The sequence below is a fragment of the Aedes aegypti genome, chromosome 3, assembly GCF_002204515.2.
Source record: "Aedes aegypti strain LVP_AGWG chromosome 3, AaegL5.0 Primary Assembly, whole genome shotgun sequence".
NCBI classification, from domain to species: Eukaryota; Metazoa; Arthropoda; class Insecta; order Diptera; family Culicidae; genus Aedes; species Aedes aegypti.
Genome location: NC_035109.1, coordinates 273084487 through 273106941, shown reverse-complemented (window position 1 = coordinate 273106941; position 22455 = coordinate 273084487). Strand labels below are relative to the sequence as shown.

The following is a 22455-nucleotide window of genomic DNA, read 5'->3' as shown; positions in this document are numbered from 1 at the left end:
AATTGCTTCCAACACTCCAACACAACTGTCTTCTTTTCCAAAGCAATGCCATGTTACAGCACCGATCAGAAAAATTAAAAACTGTAGAGCTTTCATTGCAAGCAATTGACATTTAGCTGAATTATGGTTTTCAGCACAAAACGCCAGGAATAGGTTCGACCCAGCTAAAAGGTTTGTTTTTTTTTTATATTACGTTCTATTGAAAAAAAAAAACACATCAACCCATTGTATTTTTAGGTACCTAATCCAATAACCATTCCAAAAAGTTTTAACCTACCCGGTAGGCATCTAATTGAATCCACCATGTTTCTCGCTTGTTCCTCCAAAGAAAAAAAATCACACAATCGGATATATTTCACTGAACTTAAGCTGCAATTGCGCATGTTTTAAATGGCGCATCAATAAACAAGGAGTACAACACTCAGTTTCACCTAAATTATAATGCGGCACCTAAAAAAACATACACCATACATGCACAAATATTACTTTATATTTTAAAACTCGTAACTTGCAAAAACAAATATCCCAAGTAAATCTCATGCAGCAAAATGCTTGTTTTTCATCACGTTATTGGCACCATTTGAAGTCAATGGATGATTTATTTTGTTTTTTGTTTTTTGAGCTGTCGAAATATTTCAAACACCTAATACACAAAATGCATTTGTATTCTAATACGGAAAATCACGTCTTGATAACTTGATAACAACTTATTGGTATTAATGATAATGAATATGATAATGAATATAACTTTTATATAACTCATCAGAATGCTATGAGAAGTATGAAGTAGGTATTTTAAAACATCTAATTGGACTATGAAAGATGTTTTAAATCATTCACCGCCTGCGCTTTTTCGGTTATAAAGGAGTATGATATTTAGTATTGTTCATTCGAAATAAAACAGCGGCGATGTATGAAAGGTGTATTTTGACCACGTTTATGACAAAATGTGTTACTTGCCCCCCCCCCCCCCTTGGCTAACAAAAACAAAATCAACTGGTTTGTTGTTTGAATTAAAAAATATGGTCTTCAGCATTCATGTTAAAATTGTGTTATGATAATAAACTTTTTGAATAAATCTTGGAGTCTAACTTAAAATCAGACTTCTTCCAAAGTTCTTACCAGAAACTATTCGGAGCTTTTATCAACAGTTCACAATTGTATCTTGTTTTCGAAAAGCGGTTATGAAACTCAAAATGTTTTTGACTAGCATCTGTTCGTTATCTTAAAATCAATTCATGGAGGAACACTTCAAAGAAATCGTAAAGGAATCCGATAAGGGATAATTCCACATTTTCGTTATGTTCTTCAATGATGATACCATATGCTTTGGGGTAATCGAATTCAATTTGCCTCCGAGCGTCGGAGCCTTTCAAGAGGCTCCGCAGCCCCCCAAACCGCCTCTGACGAAAATCCTGATCACGCCCACGGTATGAACATTCTCGATAATCACACGCCGAGAAGTGGCAACTTTTCAACTCCCACCTATTGTCCCTCGTAGCAAAGGTTCCGACCGGCAGAGGCTCACTTTGTTCGTTTATGCAGCGAATTGGAAAATCGCTTTTCACCTTCATCACTATCATCAACACCATCTCTTTCTCGACTGGGGCCATTCAATGTTGGGGGCGGTTTAGATAGATACTGCCGAGTCATCATCGTTATCATCAGCGTCATCAACAAGAACAACATTGTCCATGTTTTGTGCCTGTGCCATCGTTTGTCCTTCGTTGAAAATTCCTAGCTGAACTGTGCATATGAGGCTGAATCGAGTGGGACTGACTTCTGCTGAGACATGTGGAAAAGAAACAATTGTGAGAATTTATTGATTCTTCATTGGAAAGTGTTTACTGAAGTTCTGGTCTGGGAAAACAAAGTCATCATTTTTCATCGGTTTTATCACACTCGTTGCTAGGTCTGAGGCAGGCGGTAGCTCGATCCAGATAGCGCACATTCTCAGAAGAGCAGTGTAGTAGCCCACAAGATACTTTAGATGATTCCTGTTAAAAATTTGTGGGCGATGTGAGGAATGATAACCATTCTAGAAGACACAATAATTGAGGATTAGACTTGTAAGCATCCTACCTAATGAGCATGAGCATAAGCATTGATGACCGTGCATTTTGTAGTTGCTACTCCGTGATTGGCCAGAATAATCAAAGTTGCACAAGGAATCATTAGATATAGCTTGGAAGTAGTTTGCCATATGCCACACAATGTATCATTCATTTCTTATATCTAGGTGTTCTGTGTTAGACAACACTATCATGCTAATTTGATAATACAAATATAAGCTTTTATTAACATTTTGTTAACAACATATTACATACTTGTTTTTAATTATGAATCGTGGTTTACGGCTAACCAGCCGAGTGGAAGTTTAACAACTACCAAAAAGCTAAACATTACATATAATTTGCAATTGGATTAGATGGACAAATTGATGTGAAGATTTGCGAAAAAGTTACACGTCCTCTCAGTGAGAATCGAACCCACGACTCCCCGATCTCTAGTTGGGGCGCGTTACCACTACGCCATGAGAGGACTCATGAACGCAGAAGTTAACCTGAATTCGATTTCAGCTCAATAATCACGTGGTCCTTTTTCGCAAAGTGCACCTCTTTCGGAAGAATTAGATGCCCATCCAAACACAACGCTTTCTATATATATCCAATGCCTAGCCCGAGAGCGCATTGTTTTTCAGGTATAGGAATAGCACACTACACTAGCCAGCAACTGCGCTGGCTGAGGTATCTATTGTGTGGGCTTCCAATGGGTCGCGACGTTCTCTAACGACCGGTTACGGAACATGAGTCCGTTGCTCGATAATCCAATTGCAAATTATATGTAATGTTTAGCTTTTCGGTAGTTGTTAAACATATTACATTTCATTTGCTGTAGCAGTTCATATTTTTCACATGTGAGTTGATTTCACCTGCATATAAGAGAAAATAAAAACACGTTTTCAATTTACTTAACCTATATTAACCTACACTTTTTTATATATTAAACTTTGGGAGGGATTACACTAGTTTACAACATTTCTGAACTTAGTAAGCTGAGCTTCATTTTCAATGTAAAATCGTACGCTGAATCCAAAAAAAAATGTCAAAAAAATTCACAGTAGAACAGTTTTTGAGATACGCTCAATATTTGATTTTTTTGGTTTTTCAAAAAAGTACATTTGCTAAAATTGATGTATCTCCGGATTTAGAGCACCAAATCTAAACTTTTTTTTAGAAAAATAAAGCTAATTAAATGTGCTTTCTACCGTCTGAACATCACTTTGTTGTGCAAATTACGGTTTTCTAGATATTTATGGCATAATCAAATTTTTTCGATATTTTTGAGTAAAATTTAACCAAATTTTCAACTTTTAGCTAAGTTTTAAGCACGATGCTGATGTTTTAAAATTCGTTTATCATGTTGAACTCAAGGTATGTAAAAAACCAAAAGAAAAAAGTACCTAATGACTGAAATCGGTTGAAAATTGAAGATGTTATGGCATTTTTTGTAGAACACTTGAATTTTGAAGTTTTTACGATTTTCAAGCGATCTCAACAACATGAAGAAAATTTAATGCATTTTCATTTAGATTTGCTTAAACTTTCAACAGTTAATAAGTCTTAGTTAAGATTTAATGTTGTGTTATCAATCCATAATTTTAGATCACGACTAATCTGTAAAAAGGGCGTTTGTATTAACAGAGCTTCTACTTCACTCAGAACATAAGTTTTATCTCTACTAATTATCTCTACAACAATCAGTTCATTTCATATATATCAAAGCTTCCTTAAATTAAGCTATAAATTCACATGTAAAAAATATATGTTTAAAAATGGTTGTTTGAATCACTCCGTCTGTTATGCTTGCAATTTGTTTCTCGAAAGAGAAACCAACAATAATCGCCCATCATCACTTCATCCCAAAATCCTTGATAACGACGTTCCATTATTTTCATTTGCTGATGAAAACGTTCCCCGTGCTCATCGCTTTCGTCGCCGAGGTTTTCAGGGAAAAATTTCAAATGCGAGTGTAGGAAATGTATCTTCAGAGACATATTCACACCTGTTAAAATAAAATGTAAAATTTTACAGCTGAAAGTAAATAAAACAAAACTTTAAAATTTATCCATTCTCTTGTAGTTTTTGAGTAAATCGGCTACAATTTCTTCATAGTCTGGGCTCCTGGTGTTCCCCAAATACTCCGCAACTACATGCTGGAACGATTTCCATGCTTCGGCTTCATGATTGTTCAATACGGTGTAGAAATCTTCATCGTTTAACATTTTTTTTTAATTTGAGGACCAACGAACACACCTTCCTTAATCTTGGCATCCGACAAGTTTGGAAAAATGGATTTCAGGTATCCGAAAGCTGGTCCTTCCTTGTTAAGCGCCTTTACAAAATTCTTGAACAACCCAAGCTTTATGTGCAGTGGTGGGAGTGTTATCTGTTCCTTCGCTACGAGAGGATGGCACCTTACATTCTCTTGACCAATTGTAAAAGACTTTCGTTCGGGCCTATTTTCCCGAACGTAATGTTGTTTACGTGCTCGGCTATCCCATTTGCAAAGAAAACACATGAACTTAGTATATTCCTGTTGCAAGCCAGTCAACATTGCAACAACTTTGAGATCTGAGCATATTTTCCAATTATGTTGGTTGTAGCATATCAGGTCAAGTATAAAAGCCATCGATTCGTATGATTCCTTCATGTTCACGGCATGAACTAGCGGAATCGAAGGCGTATTGTTCCCTTGATGCAACAGAACAGTTTTTAAACTTAATTTACTACTGTCGATAAACAAACGCCATTCAGAAGGATCATATGGTTCACCGAATTCTTCAAACAAGCCTCTTATGTCATGGCAAAAGCAAGCACTGTCTTTTTTGGAAAAATATTTTCCAAATTTTTCATGACGCTTTCTGTAGGAAGTAACTTTTGTATCAGCAGAAAGAAAGTTTCGTGCCATCAAGCGCGATGCCAACAATTCTGATTTTTCTTTTGATAAGTCCAAGTCCCTTATCAAGTCATTGAGTTCCGCTTGTGTAAACAGCATCGGCTTTCTTTCGTATTCCACGTCGCTTTCATCAAATTGTGGTTCGTCACTGTCATCCACTGAAGGCTCTCGTTTTCGCTTTGGACAAACAGGATAAGGAGATGAATCTTCATGTGGAATCGGTTTTGTCATTGATTGAACTTGTGGATATTCAACTGCTTTGTGACGTCCGTGTTGCATGACTTTGGTTAAGCAGAAATAACAATCCGCTGCATGACAAAATGGTTGGCGCCATATTGTCGGTACAACAAAGGACAAATGGCTACTGGTACAAGATTTGTTAGTTAGTTAGTTAGTAAATAGCACTTGTTAGTCATTTGAATGTAGAAAATTAAATAATTACCTTTCTCCAGACATCCATCTAGCCAAGCATGTTTTGCGCGAACTACACACAACGTTTGGAGTCCACGTTTTGTCGAGGCTTTTGGGATCAGTTTTGAAATAAAGCCGATATGCAGTTTGCAATGAACTAGTAAAATTTACCAGTGTCGTAAAAATGTAGTTTCCGCAGACGAAACACAATTTTTGCGGATCATTTTTGCACTTAAATTCACGCTTTGCCGCACACATTGTTTCACTATGTTCAACAAACAGTACTACCTGTCAACAATGTTTTCCCTGCGACGAAAGTGCTGTCAAAATCATTTTGTCATAACAAAGTTATAACGTTCAAACGCCAAACAGACAAGCAGCATAAACTTATCATTAAACTTGAAACCACATCAAAAATAGTTATAACTACATCAAAACAGTTAAAGGACCAAACATTTCAGGAATCAGTCAGGAATTTATATTTCTTGTATCACATTAATCGCCATGATCATTCAGCCGTTGAGCCAGCAACACTGAAGAAAGCTTGACATCGCAGTAGCCTGAACTTTCGTATGCCATAATTGAACACGGATGGCTTCGGAAATTTTACAGTATGTAGCCAAGGTTGATACATCTTTCACGTTCTCAAATGAGCCCATGGCCTTATTTTATACACGTATTCATTGTAGTTTGTTTGTTGGATTTAATATTGAATCATAAAAAGTTCATCATCATCATTATTAGCTTGAAATATATCAAGACTCCATGTTAGTAAAACTGGCCTTTTTTAATATATACGCAAACACATAAATTCTGCTTTTACATACGCCCTTTTCATTAATTAGTCGTGATCCAAAATTAATAACTGATAAAACGGTTAACAAAGCATGGAATCTGTACTAAGAGTCATTCAAAGTGAAAGGATTTAGTGAAATTTATATGGATTTCGTCTTGTTGTTTTAAAAGGTCAAAACTTCAAAATTCAAGTGTTCTACAAAAAATGCCATAACATCTTCAATTTTCAACCGATTTCAGTCATTAGGTACTTTTTTCTTTTGGTTTTTACATACCTTGAGTTCAACATGATAAACGAATTTTAAAACATCAGCATCGTGCTTAAAACTTAGCTAAAAGTTGAAAATTTGGTTAAATTTTACTCAAAAATATCGAAGAAATTTGATTTTGCCATAAATATCTAGAAACCCGTAATTTGCACAACAAAGTGATGTTCAGACGGTAGAAAGCACATTTAATTAGCTTTATTTTGCTAAAAAAAGTTTAGATTTGGTGCTCTAAATCCGGAGATACATCAATTTTAGCAAATGTACTTTTTTGAAAAACCAAAAAAATCAAATATTGAGCGTATCTCAAAAACGGTTCTACTGTGATTTTTTTGACATTTTTTTTTGGATTCAGCGTACGATTTTACATTGAAAATGGAGCTCAGCTTTTAAAGTTCATGACTTTCATTTTTATTTGTAAACTAGTGTTATTAGAGTATGTTTAAAGCTACAAATGAACTTTAACACTTCACACTTTTGCAAAAAAAATAAAATACTAAAATCACTAAGGTGAGCAAATACCTTTAAACTCTAATATGTGTTGCTTATCTTGACAGATAGGCCTATTTCGTCTGCGACTTACAGATTTCTTCAGTGTCGAGTGCTCGACTTGAAGAGAACATCGCATGGATCTATTATTTATACTAGAAAAAGTGTGTGGGTATGTTAGAACTAGATTCTACCTGTAATCGTATACAGGAGGTCATTTTTTTAATTGTGTACCTAATCAAATGAAAGGATTGTCAAAATTACAAATTCCTGCTTGTTTGGCAGGTGGTCAATCAATGTGTTTATGTATTGTGTGTGTGAAGGTTAGGTATAAGTCTAAACAGCCAAGAGTACCCATTTCCTTGATCTTTGTTTTGTAATTTATTGTGGTTTTGTTTGAAAATTTCTATGCTTTCCGCTACGTCAAGCTTCCAAGGATTTGAAATATGACGTAAGAGTTTGATATTTTTTGTGTTAAGGAAATGTTGTTCATTGTAAATATGTTCTGCAACTTTTGATTTGAAATGGTGTACATGTCCTTTTTCTGTGTCTTTGTGTGCTTTAGTAACTTCTGCTACATGTTCTTTAAAACGTGTATTGAGAGTCCGTTTTGTTTGTCCTATGTAAATTTTATTGCAGTGGTCGCATGTAATTTGGTAAACGCCTGATTTATATAAACTGTCAAATGGGTCTTTTGTTGAACCTAGGAGAGTTTGGAGTTGGTTGTTTCTACTGGTAAAAACTAACTCGAAACCAAACTTTCGTAGGATTGGGCGTAGCTTTTTTGTTTCATCGTTGTAATTGACGGCTATATGTTTGAGTGTTGGTTGTTCTTGTGTCAGAGTAGTAAGTGAACGTTTGTATTGTTCTCGTGTTCTTTTGTCGATGAGTTGTTGTATTGTTTGTCTTGTGTAACCGTTTAATTGTCCTGTTTCAAAAATGTAGTTAAGTTCCTTTCTTCTACCAGTTTCACTGAGGGGGATTGTTAGCATTCGATGTATCATGTGATTGAAGGAAGACATTTTGTGTTGGTGTGAGTGATTTGATGTGTTTGGAATAAGTGTTAGTTGGTTTTCTATAGATTTTAAATGTAAGTGATGAGTGTTCCTTTACAATAAGTAAGTCCAAGAAAGGCAATTTGTTATCCTGTTCCACTTCGTAAGTAAATTCAATGTTTTTGTGAGCCTTATTGATTGTTTCTAAAGTTTGGGGTAAGATGTGTTTTTTAACTATGCTGAAAACATCATCAACGTAACGCCACCAGATTTCACAAAAAATATCAAAAAAATTTCAAACAAAACCACAATAAATTACTAAACAAAGATCAAGGAAATGGGTACTCTTGGCTGTTTAGACTTATACCTAACCTTCACACACACAATACATAAACACATTGATTGACCACCTGCCAAACAAGCAGGAATTTGTAATTTTGACAATCCTTTCATTTGATTAGGTACACAATTAAAAAATGACCTCCTGTATACGATTACAGGTAGAATCTAGTTCTAACATACCAACACACTTTTTCTAGTATAAATAATAGATCCATGCGATGTTCTCTTCAAGTCGAGCACTCGAGTTTAAAGGTATTTGCTCACCTTAGTGATTTAAGTATTTTATTTTTTTTTTGCAAAAAGTGAAGTGTTAAAGTTCATTTGTAGTTTTTTTCTATCTTAACCTAAATATATAACGCATTAATCGTGGCAATAGAAGATTGTAACGATGTTTGCCTGAAATTAGAAAATTATTTTATTTGACCCCTCTCATCGTGACAACATGTCTACTTGAAAGTTTCAAATAAAGAGCTTTTGGTTTATGTGGGAATATTATTAGTTGAGTTTTGGAAGCATTAGGAGAAATCTTCCATTTTTGCAAGTATGAGGAAAAAATATCCAAACTTTTTTGCAATCGACTACAGATGACACGCAGGCTTCGTCCTTTGGCGGAGAGGCCTTGAAACGGATTTACAACCGTCTCATTCAGAACCCTATCCAAATTGAATTTGCGCCTGCAAAATAGGCAACCCTAATGTAAAAGTGCTCGAATCGATAGTTGTTTTAAAAGTATTAAAATTTTGGTTAAAGTCCAGTCGGAGGATAGTGTGTGTTGGTTAAGTAGTACCAGGAAAGTAAATTTTTAATATGAAATATGTAATCAAGAAATTGAACCGGAAACCTAAATGAAAAGAAAAAAAAAGAAATTATAAGGGGTCCTGGAACGGAGATCAAATCTACTCGATCTTTCCCGTTCAGACCACCGGACTGAGAAGATCGTTATAAAGTGAATATTTCAAAAGAAGCTAATTAAAAGTGTTTGCTAAGTTTGCTCAAAGTATGAAGTTCTAAATCTAATTAAACAAAGTTTAATGTGAAATGTTTTCCTAAAGCTATTTTCAGAGTGAAGTTTTGCTAAAATTCCATTATTAAAAAAAAATCGTGAGTCTAGTTGTGGAAGAAATTCTATCAGGGTGAGCACATGTTAATTGAGTTTTAATTAAGTGATATCTATTTACAATTTAAACAAAAAAATAGGAAAATCAATCGTGAGTCATTAATAGCCAGTAAAAATACGGAGAAGAAAAGCCTAGCTGAATTGTGAGGTAAATTCAAGAAGTGGTATTGGTGGTATTTTTGGTGCTAATAAAGTTTGGATTTCACAGTCACCAGCAGTGACCACACCGCCATTGGGTGGTTAGTGGAGGTGTATAGTGTGGAGGAGCGAATCGTCGCTAGTGCATGCGAGTCCATCACCGCCAGCACAGAAACCAATAGCACCTATCTTCAACACGTGTGCTAAGGATCAGACGAGGGGCGATCCCCTGGGGATATTTTTCGCCTCGTGGCTCCAGGCCACTAAAGATATACCCAGAGAGCGTGGCCAACGGTGTAAGGAGTCCGGCCTCGCGAGCACCACCCGTCACCACGTGGTTGCAGAGATTTGCGAGACGTCTGAGTGAGGAAAGTCTGCCACCGCCGGAGTGAATCGCCCTTGACTCACGTCCCGGGAAAAACCCATGGTAATCAGGCCGTCTGATCCGTGTTCCATCCACCCCATCATCGGGATCCATCTCGTCGTGGTGTTGTTTACATCGACCGTCGCGGGATCGAGCTTCGCCCGAGCTCAATTCGTGGACGACGCCCATACGACGACCCCGAACCTCGTGCTGCCGTGAGATTGAAGCAGTACGATCCTCCACAGTTTCATCGGGGCCTACCATCCCGACTCTCGAAAGTGATCGTGCAAGAACCGACGGCCGGCGGCCGTTATCCGCCAGGTAACCCACGAGTCTACGGAGAGCTGTAAGTACCAAAACCATACCACGACAGTAGTGAACCGATTTGATACCACCACTAATAACAGTAACGGCCGATGGGATTGTAATAGTAGTGAAAACGAGATTAATTTGTTTCGACTCACAGAGAACCGATAAATAGATTTGCAAGTGACGTCACTGATAGGATTTTTTTTAATAAATTGTTGCAAGCTCAAGGAAATGTTGCAGAGATGAGAGATAGCTAGGAAAGAAGTGTTGCATGCAACCAAATACAAAATTCAAACTGCAAAGTAGCTTTTGAAACTAATTTTTTTTTCTAATAATAAATAGATTTTTGAGAACTATTTAATTCTTTTGATCAGCTTCAAAAAAAATTTTAACTTAATTTTATGAATAAACTTTGGGAATGTTTAAAAGAACTTTTAGTGAATAGTTTTGAATTTTGCGTTGGAAAGGAAAACCAATTTTGGGAAGGAAGCTTGGGAGATTTGGAAGGTAAAAAGGAGGTGGATTCTTCAAAGGACTAGATCTTGAGTTAGCTGGGCAATCAAACAGTGAATTCTGGCAGACGACTTACGTCGTCTGGCGTTAAAGCTAGAATTTTGGAGGTCCTTGCAGGATCCTCCTTACAGCCTGTGTCATCCGCAAACAAAGATTTTTGACATCCCTGAGGTAACTCAGGTAAGTAACACCAGCTCTTATAGGAAGTCTTTCAGACTTGGAGTTCTGATAATAAACCTGAATTGTACGATTTGACAGATAGCATAGCATAGCATAGCATAGCATAGACTGACTGTACATGTCAATGGTTGCTACTCCGTGATTGATCGGAACTGGTAAGAATTGCACTACGATCCAAATGAATAAGGGATGGGAGTTTCCGCTTACTCTCGAAGTGCAATTTTAGCAGATCTAATATTATTGATCAATAACGGCGCCGGCCAAGTCCTTACAGTCAGTTGAGATGGGGAAGGAATGTTAGGGTGTAATGATTGTTGCTTCTAGAGACCGAGAATACCTCTGCATCTCCACAATCACCACGGGAAGGATGTTTATTATTGAGGGAAGAATAGATCTGGGAGTCACCTCTGGTCGATGATGCGATCCATGGACAAGGGGGAAATATACGACTCATATTTAAAGCTAGTGTTGTACTTTTGTCTCGAGTAGTTTTTGGTAGAAGCTTTAAAAAATACGTCAACATCTGTAATGTCGAACAATTCAAAAGAAGTTTTAAATAATGACGAAAACTGAAAATTACATGTATATATTTTAAATTATATGAAACAGGAATAATGCCGACACTTGTAGTGACGAACTATACATAGTTTGTTTGAAAATTAAATATGAGTATTACTGCGCATTTTGTCTCGATATGGTAGAAGTTTTAAAAAACATGTCAACATTCACAATGTCGAACAATTCAAAAGATAATTTTTAATAATGTCAAAAAGAGACAAATATATGTATATTGAAATTGTATAAGAAAAAAGCATAATGCCGACACTTATAGTGACGAACCATACAAAGTTTGTTTTAAAATTACTTAAAAGTTACGCCTTCAAGAAAATATGTGTTATCACAAGCATGAAACGAACTCACCAGTTGATAATCCATCCTCGACTGAACACAAAACTGACACTGACAGCAAAACTTCTTGGCGTCCCGAAAACAAACCGTCTTGCTTGTGCCTTCCAAATACCTACCCAGCAAGACGCTCCAAAACAGAAAAAAAATCTTTGGAGACGAAAACACGCGCGAAACCGTGAGCCAAATCTATCGGACGACGCAAAACCGAACTGTCCTGCTTGGGCTTCACGAAGCACTACCCAGCGAGACGCTTCAAAACAGGAAAAAAATCTCTTGCGACGAAAACATGCGCGAAACCGGGAGCCAAATCTATCGGACGACGCAAAACCGAGCTGTCCTGCTTGGAGTTCACGAAGCACTACCCAGCAAGACGCTTAAAACAGGAAAAATAAATCTCCGGCGACGAAACCGGGAGCCAAATCTATCCGACGACGCAAAACCGAGCTGTCCTGCTTGGGCTTCACGAAGCACTACCCAGCAAGACGCTTCAAAACGGAAAAAAAAAATCTCCGGCGACGAAACCGGGAGCCAAATCTATCCGACGACGCAAAACCGAACTGTCCTGCTTGGGCTTCACGAAGCACTACCCAGCAAGACGCTTCAAAACAGGAAAAAAAAATCTCTTGCGACGAAAACATGCGCGAAACCGGGAGCCAAATCTATCGGACGACGCAAAACCGAACTGTCCTGCTTGGGCTTCACGAAGCACTACCCAGCGAGACGCTTCAAAACAGGAAAAAAAAATCTCTTGCGACGAAAACATGCGCGAAACCGGGAGCCAAATCTATCCGACGACGCAAAACCGAGCTGTCCTGCTTGGAGTTCACGAAGCACTACCCAGCAAGACGCTTAAAACAGGAAAAAAAATCTCCGGCGACGAAACCGGGAGCCAAATCTATCCGACGACGCAAAACCGAGCTGTTCTGCTTGGGCTTCACGAAGCACTACCCAGCAAGACGCTTCAAAACGGAAAAAAAAATCTCCGGCGACGAAAACATGCGCGAAACCGGGAGCCAAATCTATCCGACGACGCAAAACCGAACTGTCCTGCTTGGGCTTCACGAAGCACTACCCAGCAAGACGCTTCAAAACAGAAAAAAAAATCTCTTGCGACGAAAACATGCGCGAAACCGGGAGCCAAATCTATCGGACGACGCAAAACCGAGCTGTTCTGCTTCGACTTCACGAAGCACTACCCAGCAAGACGCTTCAAAACAGGAAAAAAAAAATCTCCGGCGACGAAACCGGGAGCCAAATCTATCCGACGACGCAAAACCGAACTGTCCTGCTTGGGCTTCACGAAGCACTACCCAGCAAGACGCTTCAAAACAGGAAAAAAAAAAAAACTCTTGCGACGAAAACATGCGCGAAACCGGGAGCCAAATCTATCCGACGACGCAAAATCGAACTGTCCTGCTTGGGCTTCACGAAGCACTACCCAGCAAGACGCTTCAAAACAGGAAAAAAAAAACTCTTGCGACGAAAACATGCGCGAAACCGGGAGCCAAATCTATCCGACGACGCAAAACCGAACTGTCCTGCTTGGGCTTCACGAAGCACTACCCAGCAAGACGCTTCAAAACAGAAAAAAAAATCTCTTGCGACGAAAACATGCGCGAAACCGGGAGCCAAATCTATCCGACGACGCAAAACCGAACTGTCCTGCTTGGGCTTCACGAAGCACTACCCAGCAAGACGCTTCAAAACAGGAAAAAAAAACTCTTGCGACGAAAACATGCGCGAAACCGGGAGCCAAATCTATCCGACGACGCAAAACCGAACTGTCCTGCTTGGGCTTCACGAAGCACTACCCAGCAAGACGCTTCAAAACAGGAAAAAAAATCTCTTGCGACGAAAACATGCGCGAAACCGGGAGCCAAATCTATCGGACGACGCAAAACCGAACTGTCCTGTTTGGGCTTCACGAAGCACTACCCAGCAAGACGCTTCAAAACAGGAAAAAAAATCTCTTGCGACGAAAACATGCGCGAAACCGGGAGCCAAATCTATCCGACGACGCAAAACCGAGCTGTCCTGCTTGGAGTTCACGAAGCACTACCCAGCAAGACGCTTAAAACAGGAAAAAAAAAACTCTTGCGACGAAAACATGCGCGAAACCGGGAGCCAAATCTATCCGACGACGCAAAACCGAACTGTCCTGCTTGGGCTTCACGAAGCACTACCCAGCAAGACGCTTCAAAACGGAAAAAAAATCTCCGGCGACGAAAACATGCGCGAAACCGGGAGCCAAATCTATCCGACGACGCAAAACCGAACTGTCCTGCTTGGGCTTCACGAAGCACTACCCAGCAAGACGCTTCAAAACAGAAAAAAAAATCTCTTGCAACGAAAACATGCGCGAAACCGGGAGCCAAATCTATCCGACGACGCAAAACCGAACTGTCCTGCTTGGGCTTCACGAAGCACTACCCAGCAAGACGCTTCAAAACGGAAAAAAAATCTCCGGCGACGAAAACATGCGCGAAACCGGGAGCCAAATCTATCCGACGACGCAAAACCGAACTGTCCTGCTTGGGCTTCACGAAGCACTACCCAGCAAGACGCTTCAAAACAGAAAAAAAAATCTCTTGCGACGAAAACATGCGCGAAACCGGGAGCCAAATCTATCGGACGACGCAAAACCGAGCTGTTCTGCTTCGACTTCACGAAGCACTACCCAGCAAGACGCTTCAAAACAGGAAAAAAAAAATCTCTTGCGACGAAAACATGCGCGAAACCGGGAGCCAAATCTATCCGACGACGCAAAACCGAACTGTCCTGCTTGGGCTTCACGAAGCACTACCCAGCAAGACGCTTCAAAACAGGAAAAAAAAACTCTTGCGACGAAAACATGCGCGAAACCGGGAGCCAAATCTATCCGACGACGCAAAACCGAACTGTCCTGCTTGGGCTTCATGAAGCACTACCCAGCAAGACGCTTCAAAACAGAAAAAAAAATCTCTTGCGACGAAAACATGCGCGAAACCGGGAGCCAAATCTATCGGACGACGCAAAATCGAACTGTCCTGTTTGGGCTTCACGAAGCACTACCCAGCAAGACGCTTCAAAACAGGAAAAAAAAATCTCTTGCGACGAAAACATGCGCGAAACCGGGAGCCAAATCTATCCGACGACGCAAAACCGAGCTGTCCTGCTTGGAGTTCACGAAGCACTACCCAGCAAGACGCTTAAAACACGAAAAAAAATCTCCGGCGACGAAACCGGGAGCCAAATCTATCCGACGACGCAAAACCGAACTGTCCTGCTTGGGCTTCACGAAGCACTACCCAGCAAGACGCTTCAAAACAGGAAAAAAAAAACTCTTGCGACGAAAACATGCGCGAAACCGGGAGCCAAATCTATCCGACGACGCAAAACCGAACTGTCCTGCTTGGGCTTCACGAAGCACTACCCAGCAAGACGCTTCAAAACAGAAAAAAAAAACTCTTGCGACGAAAACATGCGCGAAACCGGGAGCCAAATCTATCCGACGACGCAAAACCGAGCTGTCCTGCTTGGACTTCACGAAGCACTACCCAGCAAGACGCTTCAAAACAGGAAAAAAAAAAATCTCCGGCGACGAAACCGGGAGCCAAATCTATCCGACGACGCAAAACCGAACTGTCCTGCTTGGGCTTCACGAAGCACTACCCAGCAAGACGCTTCAAAACGGAAAAAAAATCTCCGGCGACGAAAACATGCGCGAAACCGGGAGCCAAATCTATCCGACGACGCAAAACCGAACTGTCCTGCTTGGGCTTCACGAAGCACTACCCAGCAAGACGCTTCAAAACAGGAAAAAAAACTCTTGCGACGAAAACACGCGCGAAACCGGGAGCCAAATCTATCCGACGACGCAAAACCGAACTGTCCTGCTTGGGCTTCACGAAGCACTCATGAATTGTACGATTTGACAGATACCGAAAAACCGGGTGTAATTGATCAGAAGGGTGAAAATGATCATCGTATCACACGATTTTATTTCTTCGTAATGGAGCATAAATATCAATGTAAGCTGCAGTTAATGAACGTTGTTTGTCATAACTATTGTCGAATTATGTGTTGTGAAGTTTTTTGCGTTGAGGAATGTATATTACTATGAAAATAATGTAAAATTTTAAAATCATGCACGGTGCAGTATTGACAAACACCTATAAACTCCTATTTCTAAGCAAGGATTTGAACATGGTATAAATCATCACCAAAACTCGTACTAATTACCTCAAATGGTTGAAATAATTGAATTTATGTTAGATATCATTGATTTCCTTAGAAAATTGCATACGTATAGGCGTTTTCAGCGTAATTCTTGAAATTTAACTATTCGTTATTTATATAAACATTGCATTGTTAAGATTTTGACAAGCATATTCGGATTCAGGAAGCTCAAGTTTATCATGTAGAGTTGTTTTGAAAACTAACAATAATGGCATTGATAAGTGATCAATTTCACCCCGAAATGAGATCCCCTGTTTTTTTATTTTAGAGATATTTGTTAACACTAAAATGACATTTGTTAGAAAATTTCGGTATATGAGTCGCTGAGGCTCACCTTCGTACTTGTTTTCCTGCATTTAGTTGTTTGGCATTGTTAAAATTATAGAAAAGAGACTAGAAAACCGTAAAAAATGATCAATTTCACCCGAAATTACGGTAGCTTTGAATTATTCTTACAATGTTTGTTGGAAAATTAAAGTTTTTTAATTTTACAATCAAACCTTCATGCCAAACACTGACGAATGCTTTAATTTGTCTAGAAGAGCAAGACCAGTAGAATAGCCTTCAGATTTGTTGGAACGGATCAGATTTATTACACGTAAAAGTTGATGAGAAGTCGAATATCCATGGCGGAATCCGAACTGTTCATTGGCAAAAAATGAATTTTCGTTGATGTGGACCATCATTCTGGGGGCCCAGATAGCCGTAGCGGTAAACGCGCAGCTGTTCAGCATGACCAAGCTGAGGGTCGTGGGTTCGAATCCCACCGGTCGAGGATCTTTTCGGGTTGGAAATTTTCTCGACTTCCCAGGGCATAGAGTATCTTCGTACCTGCCACACGATATACACATGCAAAAATGGTCATTGGCATAGTAAGCTCTCAGTTAAAAACTGTGGAAGTGCTCATAAGAACACTAAGCTGAGAAGCAGGCTCTGTCCCAGTGGGGACGTAACGCCAGAAAGAAGAAGAAGAAGACCATCATTCTGTTCAAAATGACCTTTTGAAAAAGTTTACTGATGAAGGAAAGCAAACTGATTGGACGATAGCTAGAAGCTTCTGTATCATTTTGGTCTGGTTTTAAAATTGGTACAACCTTAGAATTTTTCCATCTGTCAGGAAAATATGCCAACTGAAAACAATTGTTAAATGCTACTTACTGGAAGTTTCTTGATGAGTATGTAGAAAATTCCATCATCGCCAGGAGCTTTCATTTGTTTGTGTTTTTTAAAATAGTACTCACTTCTTCCAAATCAGTCTCCAAGAATTTTCGAATATGTTCTCTTGATTGGGAATATTTTCGTCGTCCTAAGTAACTTGATTTTCTATTGTACTAGTAAGTCCCAAATTAAAATTGAGCGCGTTTTCAAACTGCTTAGCATGTTTTTGAGCGTTTTCGCAATTAGTTAGTAATAATTTGTTTTCCTCTTTCAATGCCGGTATTGGCTTCTGTGTTTTTTTTAAATTCTAGATAACTTCCAAAAGGGCTTAGAGCCAGGGTCCAATTGAGAAATTTTATTTCAAAATGTTTGTTTCTTAGTTGTGAAAAATGTTTCTTGATTTCTTTCTGCAAATCCTGTCATATAATTTTCATAGTAATATCGCGAGTGCGTTGTAATTGCCTTCCAAATGGATCAAGAGTTTAAGATTATCGTTAATAATCACGAATTCAAATTTAACTTCACATTTTAGGAATTGCAATGCTCCTGGATTCAACAATGGGATTTGTTAAAGTTTCAAGAGCATTGTCAATATTGTAACTAATGGGGCAGCCCCCTATCCGGTATCAATGAGACCCCTTTCTACACTGCCTCAGGGTCGGCATATGCGCGTGATAATCCGCGACCAAGAAAACACTGGAATATGCACTTTGCGACACTTAAACCCACCTTATTAGCTTTTCTTGCACACAGGTACCTTCTGGCTTCCCACTTCCTCACTGGCTATCTCTAACCTTCCACTCTCTTTCTTCTTCCTTCTTTTGGTGTCGGGGCCCCTTCTTCGTTCCGCAACCTCACCTCCGTCCTTCCCTCGTCACCGCTGACTCGTTCCTCTTTTCGGATGGACTGTGATCGCGACTATTCTCACCACCGTCCTCCTGATCCTTCACTTTCCTCGGATAGCGTCGCAACTAACAAAATGGCGGTCACTGACGCAGCCCAAAACACTTTCTCGCCCGTTTTACAGACTTGAGCGTAACGTACGAGTAATACCGCGTACTTCGCGGCGGTAGGACCACTCAAGGTCTTCGGGTCTACATCTCGCACTCCAGTCTACGATCTACGGCAAGGCAACGGCCAAGGTCACTCCAAGGTCACTGAGGGTAAAACCGAGGATAACGCTAAGGGTAAAACCAAGGGTCTTGTGGGCATTTGGGGATCGAATATTGGTTTTAGTGGTGATGGGGACAATTGGGGCTCTAGTCGAGGGTCTGTTACCTGGATGATTACGGTTAATCCACAGGGCTACTCCTTTCTTCTGCGTTCACGACTTTTAAGCTTTATAACACTTTTTCCTGTTCGACGTCTATCTCGCTTAACAATTAGCTCGATACTGATCCAAAGCCACGGTGGATGTCCTTCTAAGAACCCTTGACCAAGAGTTTCCCGCAATATTTGGATTCGCCCAATCATGTACTAGACAGCTAAAAATATGTTGTAAATTTACGTTTATTTTCATGCACATATTTTGAGCATCAAAATAAACCTAAATTTCAACGACCAATCAATTATTTTTCAATCGAATTCACTTAAAATTTACACGATCATGTAATATTCAACCATTTCTAGTTGAAAATTGAATGTATATTCATTTAAATTTACATGATGCTGTAACAACACACGAATTTGATTTATTTTTACAGTAAACTTCAGTTTACATCACATTGAAAATAAAATATTTTTTTCTGTGTACCTTTCCCTACCCCCAACTTCGTAGCACTTATGAGGGTGTCACTGAGTCGGAGGCCTCTCATTAAGTAAGTGCTACATCAACATTTCCTTCCCCAATCCCAAGTTACGGTAAAGATGAGCGTGGCCGGGAATAGCGGTACCGTTTTGATTCATATTACGGACACTTAAGGACTCAGGGAAATATAACCCAGCATAGATCATACAAAATAAATCATTCTGTATGATTCCTTAACGCTATCGAGCGTCGGAAGCCCTTTACTTTCGAACGGTGGGTGAAGAATACGCTTCCGCAACTTCAATAATTTTAAATAAATCAAAATGTGTGGCCTTTTCATGATTCTTATTCCGGACGCTTCCTCACTTTTGCCTCATATTCCGGACACTTTGAATCGAATTCCGGACAGCTCATGATAATCATTAATGGAACAGTCAAATCATCAATCAAAATCGTTAAACATCCAAAGAGACATCTAAGGTAGTTGGGCATTATAAATTTTCAAAGATATTTATGGAGAAAGTTTACTAAAACGAGCCTTGAAATTGAGAACTTTTGAACAGCAAAAATTGAAATATTTCGCGTGAAATGTTTCCCATACAAAGTAGAGTGTCCGGAATTTGAAGCTGTCCGTAATATGAATCAAACCGGTATTCATGGTTTTGGTATTCTTGTTTCAGATTAGATCAAGGTTAACTCCCAAGCCTTGTTCCTGAAAGCAGTCTAGAGACTTTCAAAGATAAAACATGAATATAGCTAGTATCCAATCTACGAAGTATACCGTAACTACGGCAACGGTAACGGTATATTTGGATTCGCCCAATCATGATTCTTTTTACGCCACCCCCAATGGCCGCCCATTCTGCTCGTCCTTTTAGGCCTAGTGGTGAGTAGCGGAACTATTCTCCATGTGGCTGCATGCTGTCCAGTGGGCGATGTGTGGTGATGCTAACAAATACTCAAACGCCAAGCAGTGTTTCAACAGAAACACCTAAAGTTTCAAAAACTTTAGTTTCAAATGACGAAAACAGTTGATGTTTTATACGCCTATGAATGATGATTGCAACTCCCCTACATGCCCCATCATGTCGATCATTACGACAATCAAAATAGTTTAGATCTCCTTTGAGTTTAGATCCAGGTATCAAATAGGTTTCAGTAATAACTGATATGTGTATGTTATTAGCTGTAAGAAAATCAAAAGAACGAGAATTCTAATTTAAAATATTTAAAATATTTGATTAGTTAATTTTACACCAACTTGGACAGCTTCAGTCATAGTGGTAGTTTTGAACATTGCATCAATCATTTGCTTCAATTGTTCAGTTAGAATAATAAAATCAGAGGCAGACATATCACTTAAAGTGGGTACATTATAAGGGTTCTCATAGTATGAATAGGGGAGTAGTTCAAATTACCTGCTACCATATCGGCAAAGGATTTTCCTTGAGTAGACCTTTTCGAAATTAAAACATTCGAACGGCTACCCGACGGATTAAAATTAGTTTGTGAATGAGCATAATTATGATCTTCCTGATGGGTATGATTCATGATCAAGCGATCATTAACTGAAAAATGAGCATTGTTCGATACTCTACAAGGGTAATTCCGGAAACGACCGTTATCGTAATGGACATTATCGTTCATCTGCCTGGCACGAGCTTCGATAACTCGCCTACGCGAAGGGCAAGCCCAAAAATTAGATATATGATTGCCCCCGTAATTCGCGCATACGAACTTTTCGGTATCTTCCTTCACTGGACAGACGTCCTTAGCGTGAGAAGAATCTCCGCAAATCATGCATCCATGCGGCAATGTTTTGTACCATGACCCCACTTTTGGAAACGATGAGTGGGGTTCTGTAAATTTCCTCCAGGTTTCTGGAAATGTCCCCATGTTACACGGACATCGAACATAAGTCTTTCTTTTTCTAAAGCTTTAATATTATTTAGATCTTTTTTGGTAAAGTGAACTAAATAATATTCTTGAGAAAGCTCTTTCCGAACAACGTCAGATTGGGTTCTTTTTTGACGTTGGATAACGTCCTTCGGCAACATATTATGGGGGTACAATTTCAAAAAACGAAAAATTGAGCATGTAACGAAAAATGGTCAGGTTTTGACCGCTAATAACTCAGCCATTTGTCGATAGATTTTCAATATTTATACATCAATCGATCGGAAATTTATCTACGCGTCGATTCAAATGGAGGACACTATTGATTATTGGCAACAAAATATTGAAAAATCGTAAAATGTTGACCCCTTTCTTATCTAACCAATCACGTTCAAGCACATTTTTGGGTTACGCTTCCCACTATAAAAGCGCACCGGTCCTGCTTCTTCCCTCAGTCTTCTTTTTGCGGTCGGACTGTGCACACGGTCGGGCGAGTCATTTTCGCTTTGCCTTTGCACCCGCCGTCACAGTTCAATTTGTGTCGTCGGAAGAGGAAGACGCAAGGTTGATTTGCGGCGGCGATGACGATGGCTTGGGCGCTTCTCCGAGCAGTGAACTACTGCCGCTCGGAAAAACGTCCAAGCCGTCGTCATCACCGCCGCAAATTTATCCGCGCTTGCAGATTTCGACTTTGAATTCAGCATCGGTGGTCAAGAAGCAAGCCCGCTAGGAACGAAATACCACAGGCCCTCTGAGTTGCTGATCCGAGGAGCTGCTTCTAACCGAGCGTCGGACTTGTGAAATCGCTCAAGATTTTAAATGTGAGCATCGTTTGCAGATTTCGACTTATGCCCGGTAATCAACAATCCGTTGCTCTTGTGCGCCATCCACGTCACGTCATTTAGCTGGTTCGTCGTATAAGCAAATCGGCGCTTTTCAGGGCCATCAAATGTGTTGAAAAGAGTTGAAAGAATAATATTTTCGACCTTATTACATCTTATATTTCTCAATCAATCTCACAGCTTCATACAAAATTTAATTTGTCAGGAATAATTGAAGGCACGACAATTTGATACTGTATTCGTGGACGCTGCTGCAGTGCCGTCACAACATTTCACAACGATTGTAAAATAGAGTGGCATTTCCAACAGCTTCTTAGACTTGCCATATTTTATGAGAACATATGTAACAAAATTGCGACATATTTAGAATGCTTCTGAAAAGAAATTCTCATTGAACAATTTTCATCATTTTGGCACCCATGGATCAGAAATTTTCCTTCATACAAAAGAAAACTATTGTTTATCAATAGCTAACCATTGAATATTAGGAATTTTTCTACGAATCGACTCCATTAATTCGTCCCCTTAATGCTACAACTAGATAACTCGAAAATTAAAATTTTGAGATGTGCAACTTTGAAAGTATGACCGTTTAACAAGGTGATGGTTAATCGCAGAGATTATGATTGAAAAATAATCTTTAACTTGTGTATTTTGAATCACACGCTTAAGACCTGTGGATATTTTGCAGATCTAATTAAGAAAAATGTTTTGACATATTGAAGTCAAAAATTTCAAATTTCGAGTTATCTAGTTGTAGCATCAAGGGGACGAATTAAAACTATTGATTTTCATGAATAAACTATT

General features: G+C 39.3%; 1 non-coding gene across 1 annotated transcript; it reads right to left on the bottom strand.

Annotated features, from left to right (window-relative positions):
* Nucleotides 1-2468: 2468 nt before the first annotated feature.
* On the bottom strand, nt 2469-2541 carry Trnas-aga. The gene has a single exon. It is a non-coding gene; the product is annotated as a tRNA-Ser (tRNA).
* Between the last annotated feature and the right edge of the window lie 19914 nt (nt 2542-22455).